The sequence below is a fragment of the Procambarus clarkii genome, chromosome 16 (assembly GCF_040958095.1).
Source record: "Procambarus clarkii isolate CNS0578487 chromosome 16, FALCON_Pclarkii_2.0, whole genome shotgun sequence".
NCBI lineage: Eukaryota > Metazoa > Arthropoda > Malacostraca > Decapoda > Cambaridae > Procambarus > Procambarus clarkii.
This window is the reverse complement of record NC_091165.1, coordinates 7,114,894-7,130,438: the sequence shown is the minus strand read 5'-3', so window position 1 is coordinate 7,130,438 and position 15,545 is coordinate 7,114,894. Positions and strand designations below refer to the sequence as shown.

At 42.2% G+C, this 15,545-nt stretch overlaps 1 protein-coding gene across 3 annotated transcripts in view; it reads left to right on the top strand.

Moving 5' to 3' along the window:
- The window catches only part of LOC138365412 (uncharacterized), a 194,814-nt gene that overhangs the window by 125,966 nt on the left and 53,303 nt on the right, over positions 1-15,545 (top strand). The gene's annotated exons all lie outside the window — the stretch shown is intronic.

Here is a 15,545-nt window from a genome sequence, read left to right as displayed (position 1 = left end):
AGCTCAGAGGTGATAATACTAAAAATAGAATAGCCACCTCATGCTCTGATAACGTACACCGTGGCTCGAGATTGTTTTGGAGCTGTTGAAGAATTGTCTAGGTCATGGTGATATGTCTAACCTCATTCATATATATGTCTAACCTGCTATTTATATTGCAGGTTATAGCCTAATAATGGTAGGTTAAACATATGTATGAATATGATTGGGTGGTTATAAATAGGAGCTGCCTCGTATGGGTCAATAGGTTTCTGCAGTTACCTTCATTCTTATGTTCTTATGATACGGGCAAATTATTTATAGCTTTGAAATTACTTTTTATTTTCCCAAGATCAGTGACTGTAATGGTGTATGTTACATGAAAAACTATAGTTTGAAAAGTTTGTTTTGAAAATATTTAGCTGTGGAGCTGGCGGGCAGTGCCAAAACTCGTCATGGATGTCTGAATGTTACACTGGCGAGCGGTTCCCTTTTGAATTTTGGCGACCCTGACCATCCTATGTTCATCTCAGACCATTCTCTCTGCCAATTTGTGTGAGGCTAGACCAAACCGCTTGGCCTCCAACTCTGAACAGACAGACAGACATTCCCAGCTATATAATTGACCAGGAAGGGGTGGGGAGGATACACGTCGTTGACCGGGTCTATCTGTTTGTCTCCCATCTGTCCATCTATCTATCCATACATCTGTCTCTCTCTTTATCTGTCCATTCAGCTATCTATCCATCCGTCTATTCCTCAGTCTACCTATCCAACTATTTATGTATTCACCTATCCATCCATCTATCTACCCATTTATCTGTCACTCTAGTTGTCGGTCTCTCTATCCATCTATCTATCTAAGTATATAATAATACATTTATTTAAAAATCTATATATTCATATGTCCATCCATCTTTTATTCATACTTATCCATTCCAACCATCCATATATTTATACTTTTGTCCATCAATCTGATTATCCATATATCCACTCCCCAAATATTCATCTATCCATCTAATAATTCTTCTATCAATCTATCCATCCTTCTATCCATAATCTACCGATCTATCTATCTGTCTATCTATCCATCCATCCGTGTACTTCCACCCATCTATCTATCACGCCATTTGTCCATCTCTCTGTCCATTTGTTATTATAACTTTCCAGATATCTGTCAATGTAGCTTTCTATCCATTCAACTTTACAGCCATCTATCCATCAGTCAATCTGTTCATCTAGCTTTCTATCCATCAATCCATTCATCTGTGCAGCCATCTATCCATCGTTGCGATGTAAGGTATACACCACTTGGCTGATACACAATAGCTGAAGAAAACATGAAAAATTACTTTAACACAAAGAGAATCAAACTTGTGACTGGATAGTTACACTATAAAAACATCACAACCTGGACACGATGCTTCTGGCGGAGCGGCTAACATCGTGACAACTTTTAATGTCCTTTCCTTACAGCACCCGAAGTTGTCTGAGTAGAGTAGGAGTACTCAGGAGAACAGAAGGAGAGGTTAGAAGCATTAAATATGCCAAACTAAAAGAAAAAGAGGAGGTATGATTAATACAATGAAACAAGTGAGAAGGTTGTGGAGGTCAAAACTGTCAATAATTTCACAGTGTTATATGACAAAAAGAGTGCTGGGTACACGAAACACCACGAGTGTAGTTCTCTTCCTGTTACTACACTTAGGTGGTTACCAGGTCCCCTAACAAGGTAAACATATTTAAACAATTTAAAGGAAAAACAATAATATAAAACTTAGTTTTTATTTGAAATAAAATTGGAGTAATATATATTACTTTCATATTTATTTCAATTTACTGAGGTAACGTTTACAAAATATCTTCTGATACATGTCACCTCAATATGGTAGCAATTTTGTTAATCTTTTGCATATATATATATATATATATATATATATATATATATATATATATATATATATATATATATATATATATATATATATATATATATATATATAAATAAAAGAGTACCACCTCTGGCTGGAAGAAGGGGGGCCCATAGCCTCGGAGGAAACCACACATAACGCATTGGAGGGAATGTGGGTCCCCTCCAATACAGTTTCTGTGTGCTTTTCTCCTACCACCCCCTTCCCTTTTTTTTTTTTCCTTTATTGTGTATTTAAAGGTTACAAAACATACAAGACAAATGCCTAAAGGTTATGGATCTCTTGAAGCTCCTCCGCTTCTGGACAGGAACCGAGGACGCAGCAAGCATTTCCCCTCTGGATCGCCACACTGAGACGCTGAAATAAAAAACTGGAAGCCCTTGGGTCTCTGGTGACGTCAATGAGCTTGGACCCCAATTCCTTGAGAAATCCCAAGGCACTCTTGCCCCAGGGGCCATGCGTCTCAGACGCTATGGGAACAAAGAGGTATTGACCTTCCAGTCGCCTGTACTTGAGTGATTTTGCTGTTTCCCTGTGGTTGGCCGCCCCACCTGCTTGATCAGCTCCGAAGTGTACATAGGTGTCAGCCAGGGTGGATACACATGTGTAGTCCCACACCAACTGTCTACCCTCCTTCCATGAGTATATGGTGATGCCATCAGGGCGAAGTGCTGGGAAATCCGGGTTTTGGACCCCTAGGATGCGAGGTTCTCTCTCCGCTGGGCACCCAGCTGAGACGAGGCTTCTCTTGATGATGTCATTGACCTCGTTGTGTCTTGCATGCCAGCCCTTTGTGCTTCCGCAATGCAACCCATGCAGTCCGTATTGGTCTGCTTCCACCCTGTTGCAAATACACTTGTATTCAGTGTGAATTGGGGCACCAAGGCGGAGGGCCACTGCTACACGAAGGGATTCTGGATCTAGGCGCGTGCCCATTGCAGACATGGGTACTGCCAGGAGGAAGTCTCCTGCATGGGGGGCACGCACTGCTCTGAGGTGGGCTTTCTCCTTGTCTGATGTTGCGACGCTTAGCATGGCATCAGCTACTTTTTCCACTATATATATATATATATATATATATATATATATATATATATATAAATATATATATATATATATATATATATATATATATATATATATATATATATAAATATATATATATATATATATATATATATATATATATATATATATATATATATACATATATATATATAACTTTAGAACACTTTCCCACCAGGAGACTCGAACCCTAGCCAGCACAGAAGCCTTCCAGCAACTGGCATAACAGGTACGCCTTAACCCGCTCCACCACCTGCTCAGACCCTTAAAAGAGATGGTAATTTCGGAGTATTTAAATACCACAAAGATCACCACCTCCCAAAAGCACTAAAGCAAGTGAGGGGTCATTTATACGTTTATTTCATCAAGTCCCTGTTAATATGGGAGAACACTGTGTCTATGAACTTAAGGCACAACTCTCCTAAACACGAGAGTGAAGTATACAACTTTAGAACACTTTCCCACCAGGAGACTCGAACCCTAGCCAGCACAGAAGCCTTCCAGCAACTGGCATAACAGGTACGCCTTAACCCGCTCCACCACCTGCTCAGACCCTTAAAAGAGATGGTAATTTCGGAGTATTTAAATACCACAAAGATCACCACCTCCCAAAAGCACTAAAGCAAGTGAGGGGTCATTTATACGTTTATTTCATCAAGTCCCTGTTAATATGGGAGAACACTGTGTCTATGAACTTAAGGCACAACTCTCCTAAACACGAGAGTGAAGTATACAACTTTAGAACACTTTCCCACCAGGAGACTCGAACCCTAGCCAGCACAGAAGCCTTCCAGCAACTGGCATAACAGGTACGCCTTAACCCGCTCCACCACCTGCTCAGACCCTTAAAAGAGATGGTAATTTCGGAGTATTTAAATACCACAAAGATCACCACCTCCCAAGAGCACTAGAGCAAGTGAGGGGTCATTTATACGTTTATTTCATCAAGTCCCTGTTAATATGGGAGAACACTGTGTCTATGAACTTAAGGCACAACTCTCCTAAACACGAGATTGAAGTATACAACTTTAGAACACTTTCCCACAAGGAGACTCGAACCCTAGCCAGCACAGAAGCCTTCCAGCAACTGGCATAACAGGTACGCCTTAACCCACTCCACCACCTGCTCAGACCCTTAAAAGAGATGGTAATTTCGGAGTATTTAAATACCACAAAGATCACCACCTCCTATATATATATATATATATATATATATATATATATATATATATATATATATGTCGTACCTAATAGCCAGAACGCACTTCGCAGCCTACTATGCAAGGCCCAATTTGCCTAATAAGCCAAGTTTTCATGAATTTATATATTTTCTCTAATTTTTTGCTTATGAAATGATAAAGCTACCCATTTCATTATGTATGAGGTCAATTTTTTTTTATTGGAGTTAAAATTGACGTAGATATATGACCGAACCTAACCAACCCTACCTAACCTAACCTAACCTATCTTTATAGGTTAGGTTAGGTTAGGTAGTCGAAAAAGTTAGGTTAGGTTAGGTTAGGTAGGTTAGGTAGTCGAAAAACAATTAATTCATGAAAACTTGGCTTATTAGGCAAATTGGGCCTTGCATAGTAGGCTAAGAAGTGCGTTCTGGCTACTAGGTACGACATATATATATATATATATATATATATATATATATATATATATATATATATATATATATATATATATATATATATGTCGTACCTAGTAGCCAGAACGCACTTCTCTGCCTACTATGCAAGGCCCAATTTGCCTAATAAGTCAAGTTTTCATGAATTAATTGTTTTTCGACTACCGAACCTACCTAACCTAACCTAACCTAACTTTTTCAGCTACCTAACCTAACCTAACCTATAAAGATAGGTTAGGTTAGGTTAGGTAGGGTTGGTTAGGTTCGGTCATATATCTACGTTAATTTTAACTCCATTAAAAAAAAATTGACCTCATACATAATGAAATGGGTAACTTTATCATTTCATAAGAAAAAAATTTGAGAAAATATATTAATTCAGGAAAACTTGGCTTATTAGGCAAATCGGGCCTTGCATAGTAGGACGAGAAGTGCATTCTGGCTACTAGGTACGACATATATATATATATATATATATATATATATATATATATATATATATATATATATATATATATATATATATATATATATATATATATATATTATTAAATATGACCGAAAAAGTAAGATTAATAATTCTAACACGAATTTTCTCGATCTTTCGTACATTCCTTTTCACTGTTGGTGGTAATTAAAAAATCAATTCTCCAAAATTCATTTTTATTTATAGTCTGACGTGACGCTTGAGCGCGTTTCGTAAAACTTATTACATTTTCAAAGACTTTAGTTTACACATACACAACTGAATAGAACTTACACATCTCCGATTTGTTTATATCTACATTTGAGTGAGGTGGATGGGGTGAGGTGGTATTAATAGGGTATTAAATTCCTCAACACAAGACAGAACACGTCCCACCATCTGGTCACCATTTGGTCCGGGAGACATCTCCCGTCACGCTGGGTGCAGTCGCACCTCCACAGATCTCCAGTATCATCTATTGATACTGGTGATGGCTCAAAAGGGCCACCACTTACGAGCTATTCATGCCCGTGCCACCTATTGGGTGGCTTCATCTTCACCTTAACACATTCACAAGGGAGACATCTCCCGTCATGCAGGGTGCATTCGCACCTCCACAGATCTTCAGTATCAGCTCTTGATACTGGTAATAGCTTAAAAGGGCCACCACTTACGGGCTATTCATGCCCGTGCCACCTTTTGGGTGGCTTAATCTTCATCAATCAATCAATCGACAGAACACGAAACAATGGGTATTGAATGGAAGTGATTGTAGAAAGCCTATTGGTCCATATTTCTTGGTGCTTCTATATTGGAGCGGAGTCTTGAGGTGGGTAGAATATAGTTGTGCATTAATTGGCTGTTGATTGCTGGTGTTGACTTTTTAATGTGTATTGCCTCGCAAACGTCAAGCCGTCTGCTATCGCTGTATCTATCGATGATTTCTGTGTTGTTTACTAGGATTTCTCTGGCGATGGTTTGGTTGTGGAAAGAGATTATATGTTCCTTAATGGAACCCTGTTGCTTATGCATCGTTAAACGCCTAGAAAGAGATGTTGTTGTCTTGCCTATATACTGTTTTTTTTGGAGCTTACAGTTCCCAAGTGGGCATTTGAAGGCATAGACGACGTTGGTCTCTTTTAAAGCGTTCTGCTTTGTGTCTGGAGAGTTTCTCATGAGTAGGCTGGCCGTTTTTCTGGTTTTATAGTAAATCGCCAGTTGTATCCTCTGATTTTTGTCCTTAGGGATAACGTTTCTATTAACAATATCTTTCAGGACCCTTTCCTCCGTTTTATGAGCTGTGGAAAAGAAGTTCCTGTAAAATAGTCTAATAGGGGGTATAGGTGTTGTGTTAGTTGTCTCTTCAGAGGTTGCATGGCGTTTCACTTTCCTTCTTATGATGTCGTCAAAGAAACCATTGGAGAAGCCGTTGTTGACTAGGACCTGCCTTACCCTACAGAGTTCTTCGTCGACTTGCTTCCATTCTGAGCTGTGGCTGAGAGCACGGTCGACATATGCGTTAACAACACTCCTCTTGTACCTGTCTGGGCAGTCGCTGTTGGCATTTAGGCACATTCCTATGTTCGTTTCCTTAGTGTATACTGCAGTGTGGAAACCTCCGCTCTTTTCCATGACTGTTACATCTAGAAAAGGCAGCTTCCCATCCTTTTCCATCTCGTAAGTGAAACGCAGCACGGAACTCTGCTCAAACGCCTCCTTCAGCTCCTGCAGATGTCTGACATCAGGTACCTGTGTAAAAATGTCGTCAACATACCTGCAGTATATGGCCGGTTTCAAGTTCATGTCGTCTAAGACTTTTTGCTCGAATGTACCCATGTAGAAGTTTGCAAACAGGACTCCTAGGGAAGAACCCATGGCGACCCCATCTACTTGCTTATACATGTGCCCATCCGGGCTCAAGAAGGGTGCCTCTTTACTTCAAGCTTGGAGTAGTTTCCTTAGAATATTCTCTCGTATGTCAAGAGGAATACAGGCTGGATCACGATACACTCTGTCGGCTATCATCCCGATTGTCTCGTCCACAGGTACGTTGGTGAACAGTGATTCTACGTCCAACGAGGCTCTTATCCCTGTGGCCCGTGTGCACCGCAGTAAGTCAACAAATTCTTTTGGGGACTTCAGGCTGAAGGCGCAAGGGACATAAGGAGTCAGCAGGCCGTTGAGTCGCTTCGCCAGTCTGTACGTGGGTGTGGGTATCTGGCTAATGATTGGCCGAAGTGGGTTTCCAGGCTTGTGTGTCTTGACATTTCCATACGCATATCCAGGTTTATATTCCCCAATAATCTTTGGCAGGTGGAGTCCGGATTTCTTGGCATTCACAGTTTCAATCAGTTTGTTGACCTTTGCTTTCAATTCGGCTGTAGTGTCCTTCGTTGCCCTTTGGAATTTAGTTTGGTCAGAGAGTATGAGGTTCATTTTCGCCAGATATTCGTCTTTTTTAAGAATGACGTATATTGGCGACTTGTCACCTCTCCTGACAACTATCTCCTTGTTCTCACGAAGGCTTTTAGCTGCCGCTTTGAGCTCGGGGGACAGTATGGTGCTTCTGTAATTGCCTCGATTCTTTCCTCCTTCCACAATAAGTTCTGCTTGTAAGGTATCTTTGGTAGTGATCTTCTTTTGTGTCTCGAGGTCGAATATGTCGTCCAACAGAATTTCCAACTCCACTTTCCGGGCCATCTCACTCGGTCTGGACATAACGTGACAGTTTATGCCCAGATTTAGGAGAGTGACTTGGTCCTCAGTGAGGTTAATTCCTGCAATGTTCAGGAAGCCATCTCTTGGTCGTGGAATTGCCATAGGTCCTCCATATAACCCACTTCGGCCAATCATTAGCCAGATACCCACACCTACGTACAGACTGGCGAAGCAACTCAACGGCCTGCTGACTCCTTATGTCCCTTGCGCCTTCAGCCTGAAGTCCCCAAAAGAATTTGTTGACTTACTGCGGTGCACACGGGCCACAGGGATAAGAGCCTCGTTGGATGTAGAATCACTGTTCACCAACGTACCTGTGGACGAGACAATCGGGATGATAGCCGACAGAGTGTATCGTGATCCAGCCTGTACTCCTCTTGACATACCAAAGAATATTCTAAGGAAACTACTCCAAGCTTGTACTAAAGAGGCACCCTTCTTGAGCCCGGATGGGCACATGTATAAGCAAGTAGATGGGGTCGCTATGGGTTCTCCCCTAGGTGTCCTGTTTGCAAACTTCTACATGGGTACCATCGAGCAAAAAGTCTTAGTCGACATGAACTTGAAACCGGCCATATACTGCAGGTATGTTGACGACATTTTTACACAGGTATGTTGACGACATATTTACACAGGTACCTGATGTCAGACATCTGCAGGAGCTGAAGGAGGCGTTTGAGCAGAGTTCCGTGCTGCGTTTCACTTACGAGATGGAAAAGGATGGGAAGCTGCCCTTTCTAGATGTAACAGTCATGGAAAAGAGCGGAGGTTTCCACACTGCAGTCTACCCTAAGGAAACGAACATAGGAATGTGCCTCAATGCCAACAGTGACTGCCCAGACAGGTACAAGAGGAGTGTCGTTAACGCTTATGTCGACCGTGCTCTCAGCCACAGCTCAGGATGGAAGCAAGTCGATGAAGAACTCTGTAGGGTAAGGCAGGTCCTAGTCAACAACGGCTTCTCCAATGGTTTCGTTGAAGACATCATAAGAAGGAAAGTGAAACGCAATACAACCTTTGAAGAGACAACTAACACAACACCTGTACCCCCTATTAGAGTATTTTACAGGAACTTCTTTTCCACAGCTCATAAAACGAAGGAAAGGGTCCTGAAAGATATTGTTAATAGAAACGTTATCCTTACAGACAAAAATCAGAAGATACAATTGACGATTTACTATAAAACCAAGAAAACGGCCAACCTACTCATGAGAAACTCTCCAGACACAAAGCAGAATGCTTTAAAAGAGATTAATGTCGTCTATGCCTTCAAATGCCCACTTGGGGACTGTAAGCCTCAAAGAATTAAGTATATAGGCAAGACAACAACATTTCTTACCAGGCGATTAACGATGCATAAGCAACAAGGCTCCATTAAGGAACATATAATCTCTTCCCATAACCAGACCATCACCAGAGAAGTCTTAACAAAAAACACGAAAATCATCGATAGATACAGCGATAGCAGGCGGCTTGATATCTACGAGGCACTACACATTAACACTTTCGCGCTATCGGCGTTCAGAAAAAAATCATACCCTATGTGCTTTCGGCGGTTCGCGAGCCTACGCGGTAAGACCGAAAAAGTGTACACTCTTTTGGCTCTTCTGACAATAATTGAGGGCGCACGTATTTAAATTTGGTATCACTGTGTTCGCAATAAAATTGTCTATAAGAACATACCTATAAAATGCCGCCAAAACATAAGGAAGTCGACACCAGCAATCGACAGCCAATTAATGCACAACTATATTCTACCCACTTCAAGACTCCGCACCAATATAGAAGCATCAAGAAATATGGGGCAATAGACCCTTTGCAGTTACTTCCATTCTTCCCTTTAACTAACAAAATATTTTACCCATTGTTTCGTGTTCTGTCTTGTGTTTCAGGTTTGTTTTTACCTCATCCAAAACTGTTGTAACATGTCACCTCACCCAAATGCAGGTATAAAATCAAAGCTGTTTAAACTCTGCTTAGTGTTTGCAAGTTATAGTTGTGTGTGTGTAAACTAAAGTCTTTGAAAATGTAATAAGTTATTATAAAACGCCAAACCACAGAGACTCGGAAGACAATTGAGCACAAGCTCAAAAAATTCGAAGATGTAATATCCACACCGTCAAGACAGCAGGGCAAGAGGCACCCCCATAAAAAGCAGATAGAGTCCAGGTCGTCGGAAAGCGACATTGATGAGGCAATTTCAGGACCACTAAGAACCTATACCCCAATTGCAACTTCCATGGCGTGTTCATCAGACTCCATGGATACCACGGAATTATCAGCACATTCCAAGAACCTAGAATTCTAAAGATCCTGCAATGGAATGCGCAAGGACTGCGCACTAAATTGCAACACTTGCAATGCATAGCAGCAACCAAAGGCATAGACATCCTGATACTACAGGAGAGCTTGCTTCGAGCCGGATTAGAACCTAAAATCTCAGGCTATCGAGGCTTCTTCCTTCCATGGATCAATGGGCAATCCAGGGGATGTGCAATCTATGTAAAATGTGACCTGATCTCCAAATCCATAACCAGCCCACCCAATTGTGGAGCAGGGACAGAGGTAATGGGAGTCACCATTGAGCTAAGACACGACAAACTTGAAGTGTTCAATGTGTACAGGTCTCCACAAGCCGAAATGGATCTCTCTGTGTTATTTGGACACGCGACAACAACAAACACAATCATTTGTGGAGATTTTAATGCCCATCATCGATTGGCACTGGGCTCGAACAAAACAAATGAAGCCGGCATACACATTACACATCTACTGGACCGGCTTCCAGAAATACAAATCCTAAACAAGAATGAACCTACCCACATCCAAGGAGGCAGATTAGACCTGACCTTCGTTTCAGCCTCCCTAAGAGATGCAGCAACATGGTCAGTTGAGCCCACACTCACAAGCGACCACTATGGGGTCCAAATTGATCTTCAGTTAGACCTACCCACCCCACCTCCGCCTCCATCTGAAGCCTGGAACTTTGCTTTAGCAAACTGGGACCGATTTCAAAACCTCATTTCAGAGTGGCAAAGAAACTATGATCTTCCTGAAGACATTAATCAGGCAGAACAAGAATTTGTCAAAGCGATTCAAAGTGCAGCCAACCACTCAATCCCACTGAAAAAACAGTCTACCGGACACCATAAAGATCATTGGTACTATTGCGAACGTGTCAAAGAACTCAACCATAGACTCAATAGAACAAGAAAGCTATACAAAAAGCAGCCAAGTGACCGCAACAGGATCTTAATTTGTGAGGTCAAGGAACATGTACATCGAGAGACCAGACAAATAAAAGAACAAAAGTGGCTAGAATGGTGTTCACACCTGAATGAACACACCTCTCTCGGGGAGATGTGGCAGCAAATTCACCGGGCCAAAGGGAATAAAACACCTAAAGCTCCACACCCCAAAGATCCTCAACAGGAAGCCGAAGTACTGGCAACCAGGTTTGCAGAGAGAGCAGCCAGCAATCAACTTCCACCAGATGTATTAGCAGTACAGACTAGAGGAAGAAAGGTGGCACAGAATCCTTACAGCATGTGAAGAAGTCTCTGACACTAATGCCCCCTTCACACTGGATGAGCTCAATCGGGCTAAGAAAAACTCCAAGGATACATCCCCTGGAGCCGACAAAATAACCTATAAAATGATTAGAAACCTCGGCCCAGAGGGAGACGCTGCATACCTAAGGTTAATTAATTTAGCCTGGACTTCTCAAACTAGACCTTCTGCTTGGAATAGAGCAGACATAGTGCCGATCCCAAAACCCAAAGATCCAGCTAATCCCAGGCCCATCTCTCTCCAAAGCTGTGCAGCCAAGACGGCTGACAGAATGGCACTCATCAGACTGGAGTGGAAAATGCCTAAACTGCATCATGATATGTATGCCTATAGAAGAGGGGTTGGCACAGTGGAATGTATTACAACTCTGTTAGCCCACTTGAATGACAGACCAGGAATGCTGATATTCCTGGACCTCGAAAAAGCCTTTGAACTGGCTAGCGCCCCAGCTATTCTCTGCTGCCTCATTGACAAAGAGGTCAGAGGCAACCTGCTCTCCTGGACCAAAAACTGTCTCATAAACAGAGAAGCAAGAGTAAAACTTCATGGCACAGTCTCTGAGTACAAAAGACATGAAAATGGTACACCGCAAGGAGGTATTCTTAGCCCTCTTCTCTTCAACTGTTTAATGGAAAGAATAATGAGGTTGAAACTCCCACATCACTGCAGGCTGCTAAACTACGCGGACGACTTTGTCATCATCATAAAAGGAAGGGATGCGGCGCGCCTTGCACCCAAATGCTTAGACTGCATCAGTAAAGAGGCAAAACAGATTGGGATCAAACTCAACCCCTCAAAGTCAAAGGCCATGCCCATAAAAATAGCGAAGCCCAACATCCAACTCACAGTACAGGGTCAACCAATAGAATGGGTCGACACCTATCAGTATCTAGGAATCATCCTGGACACACACATGAATTTTAATGCTGAGGTCACATACTTGAGAGAGCGAACTGCGGCCCGGACGGCAATCCTCAGGTCGCTAACCTCCCTTTCTGGAGGAGCCAATCTGCAAGTCCTTCGCACATACTATGTACAGGCAGTCAGATCAGTGATCGATTATGCCGCACCCGCACTCACAAATCTATCACACCAACAGTGGAAAAAGCTTGAAGTTGCCCAAAACAATGCTATGAGAGCTGCACTGGGAGCCCCCATGTGGACCAGGCTTGAAACTCTTAGACTGGAGACGGGTTTGCCCTCTCTACAAGAAAGAATATCACAAAGGACAGCTACAATTATCAGTAAGATAATTATTTCTTCTGATCCAATCCCAGTACGGCAGGCTTTGGTGGTTGGACTAGGCCAAAACAATGGAAACTCTTGGGTTGCAAGAGCAGGAAAAGTCCTAAACAGACTACATTTAAAAAACATGATTTTTGATAGAGAGGGTGATCATCCACACCCAAATTACACTCCTTCCGCGCCGTGGGAAGAGCCTACTTTCAAAATAGTAATAGAAAGCCTCCCAATGAAAAAGGCTGCCTATGATCCGACAATCCTAAGGCGCATAATAGAAGAGCAAATGTATAGCATAGCAGTAGCAGGAGCCACCCACATCTTCACAGACGGATCGGTGGACACAGAAAATGAGAGTGCTGGCGCTGCTCTTTGCACGACCAGCGTTCAGGCATATTGGAGACTGGGAGGACTAGTATCATCAACCCAAACTGAGCTGTTCGCCATACAACAGGCATTCGCATATGTGATTGCACAAAACACTCAAAATGCAATCATACACACAGACTCAAAAGCTGCACTTCAAATACTAGGACAAAAACAGTGGAAAGATAATGTGGAAATAATTACCACCATTTTGTATCAAGGAGCAGTCTCTAAAGGCAAAGGCCTCAACATAACTTTAAACTGGATCCCATCTCATATTGGAATCCCATTAAATGAAAAAGCTGATGAAATTGCTAAATTGGCAACTCGTCATCCAGCGATACATAAAACAATTCAACCCAGCCTAGAGAACATAAAAAACATCATCACCAAAAAACTCTCACATCTCAACAAAGCCTACCTACACCAGAGAATAGCTGAAGGTTCGCCATCTGCAACATGGTATCTTCAGGCAACCAAATTAGAAAGGTTAAATATCCCAAAAGGAATCCACAGGGAATAGCAGTTAGGCTATATAGACTACGTCTAGGTTACAGATGCAACTGGGAGATTGGTGAACCCCGACAGAGAGAGTGCATCTTCTGCCAAACTGTCACAGAAAAGCCATTACTTCACTATCTTCTGGAATGTGAAGCAACCAATGACCTTAGAAGAGCTTTAAGAGTTCCTGAATCATGCAGTGGCCACCCTGAAGCCATCAACACAGCCACTCTCCTGGTCAACAAAAGTGTCCAGCAGCTGGACACCCTCATAAAGACTGTGAAGCAGTATCTTCCCCCACGATAACAGCTTGATGGTTAAATGCAACCTCAGAACACTGGAAAAAAAAAATTGTACCACTTACGGGCTATTCATGCCCGTGCCACCTCTTGGGTGGCTTAATCTTTATCAATCTTCAATCATTATGAAACGCGTTCAAGTGTCGCATCAGACTAGAAATAAAAATGAATTTTGCAAAATTGATTTTTCAGTTACCATGAACAGTGAAGAAAAATATAAGAAACATTGAGAAAATTCGTGTTAGAATTCTTTTTCTTTTACTTTTTACTTTTTCGGTCATATTTAATAATATATGTCTACAGGAAAGACTGCTACCAAAATATACTAACATTGTATATATATATATATATATATATAGAGGTATATATATATATATAGAGGTATATATATATATATATATATATATATATATATATATATATATATATATATATATATATATATATATATATATATATATATATATGCGAACAAGCCTGAATGGTCCCCAGGACAATATGCAACTGAAAACTCACACCCCAGAAGTGACTCGAACCCATACTCCCAGAAGCAACGCAACTGGTATGTACAAGACGCCTTAATCCACTTGACCATCACGACCGGACAAAATGAGGTGATAGCCGAGGCTATTTGAACCACCCCACCGCCGGCACTCGGATAGTAATCTTGGGCATAGCATTTTACCAAATCACCTCATTCTTTGGGGCACACGTGAGGAACACAAATGCGAACAAGCCTGAATGGTCCCCAGGACAATATGCAACTGAAAACTCACACCCCAGAAGTGACTCGAACCCATACTCCCAGAAGCAACGCAACTGGTATGTACAAGACGCATTAATCCACTTGACCATCACGACCGGACAAAATGAGGTGATAGCCGAGGCTATTTGAACCACCCCACCGCCGGCACTCGGATAGTAATCTTGGGCATAGCATTTTACCAAATCACCTCAATCATAGCCTCGGCTATCACCTCATTTTGTCCGGTTATTTGAACCACCCCACCGCCGGCACTCGGATAGTAATCTTGGGCATAGCATTTTACCAAATCACCTCAATCATAGCCTCGGCTATCACCTCATTTTGTCCGGTCGTGATGGTCAAGTGGATTAAGGCGTCTTGTACATACCAGTTGCGTTGCTTCTGGGAGTATGGGTTCGAGTCACTTCTGGGGTGTGAGTTTTCAGTTGCATATTGTCCTGGGGACCATTCAGGCTTGTTCGCATTTGTGTTCCTCACGTGTGCCCCAAAGAATGAGGTGATTTGGTAAAATGCTATGCCCAAGATTACTATCCGAGTGCCGGCGGTGGGGCGGTTCAAATAGCCTCGGCTATCACCTCATTTTGTCCGGTCGTGATGGTCAAGTGGATTAAGGCGTCTTGTACATACCAGTTGCGTTGCTTCTGGGAGTATGGGTTCGAGTCACTTCTGGGGTGTGAGTTTTCAGTTGCATATTGTCCTGGGGACCATTCAGGCTTGTTCGCATTTGTGTTCCTCACGTGTGCCCCAAAGAATGAGGTGATTTGGTAAAATGCTATGCCCAAGATTACTATCCGAGTGCCGGCGGTGGGGCGGTTCAAATAGCCTCGGCTATCACCTCATTTTGTCCGGTCGTGATGGTCAAGTGGATTAAGGCGTCTTGTACATACCAGTTGCGTTGCTTCTGGGAGTATGGGTTCGAGTCACTTCTGGGGTGTGAGTTTTCAGTTGCATATTGTCCTGGGGACCATTCAGGCTTGTTCGCATTTGTGTTCCTCACGTGTGCCCCAAA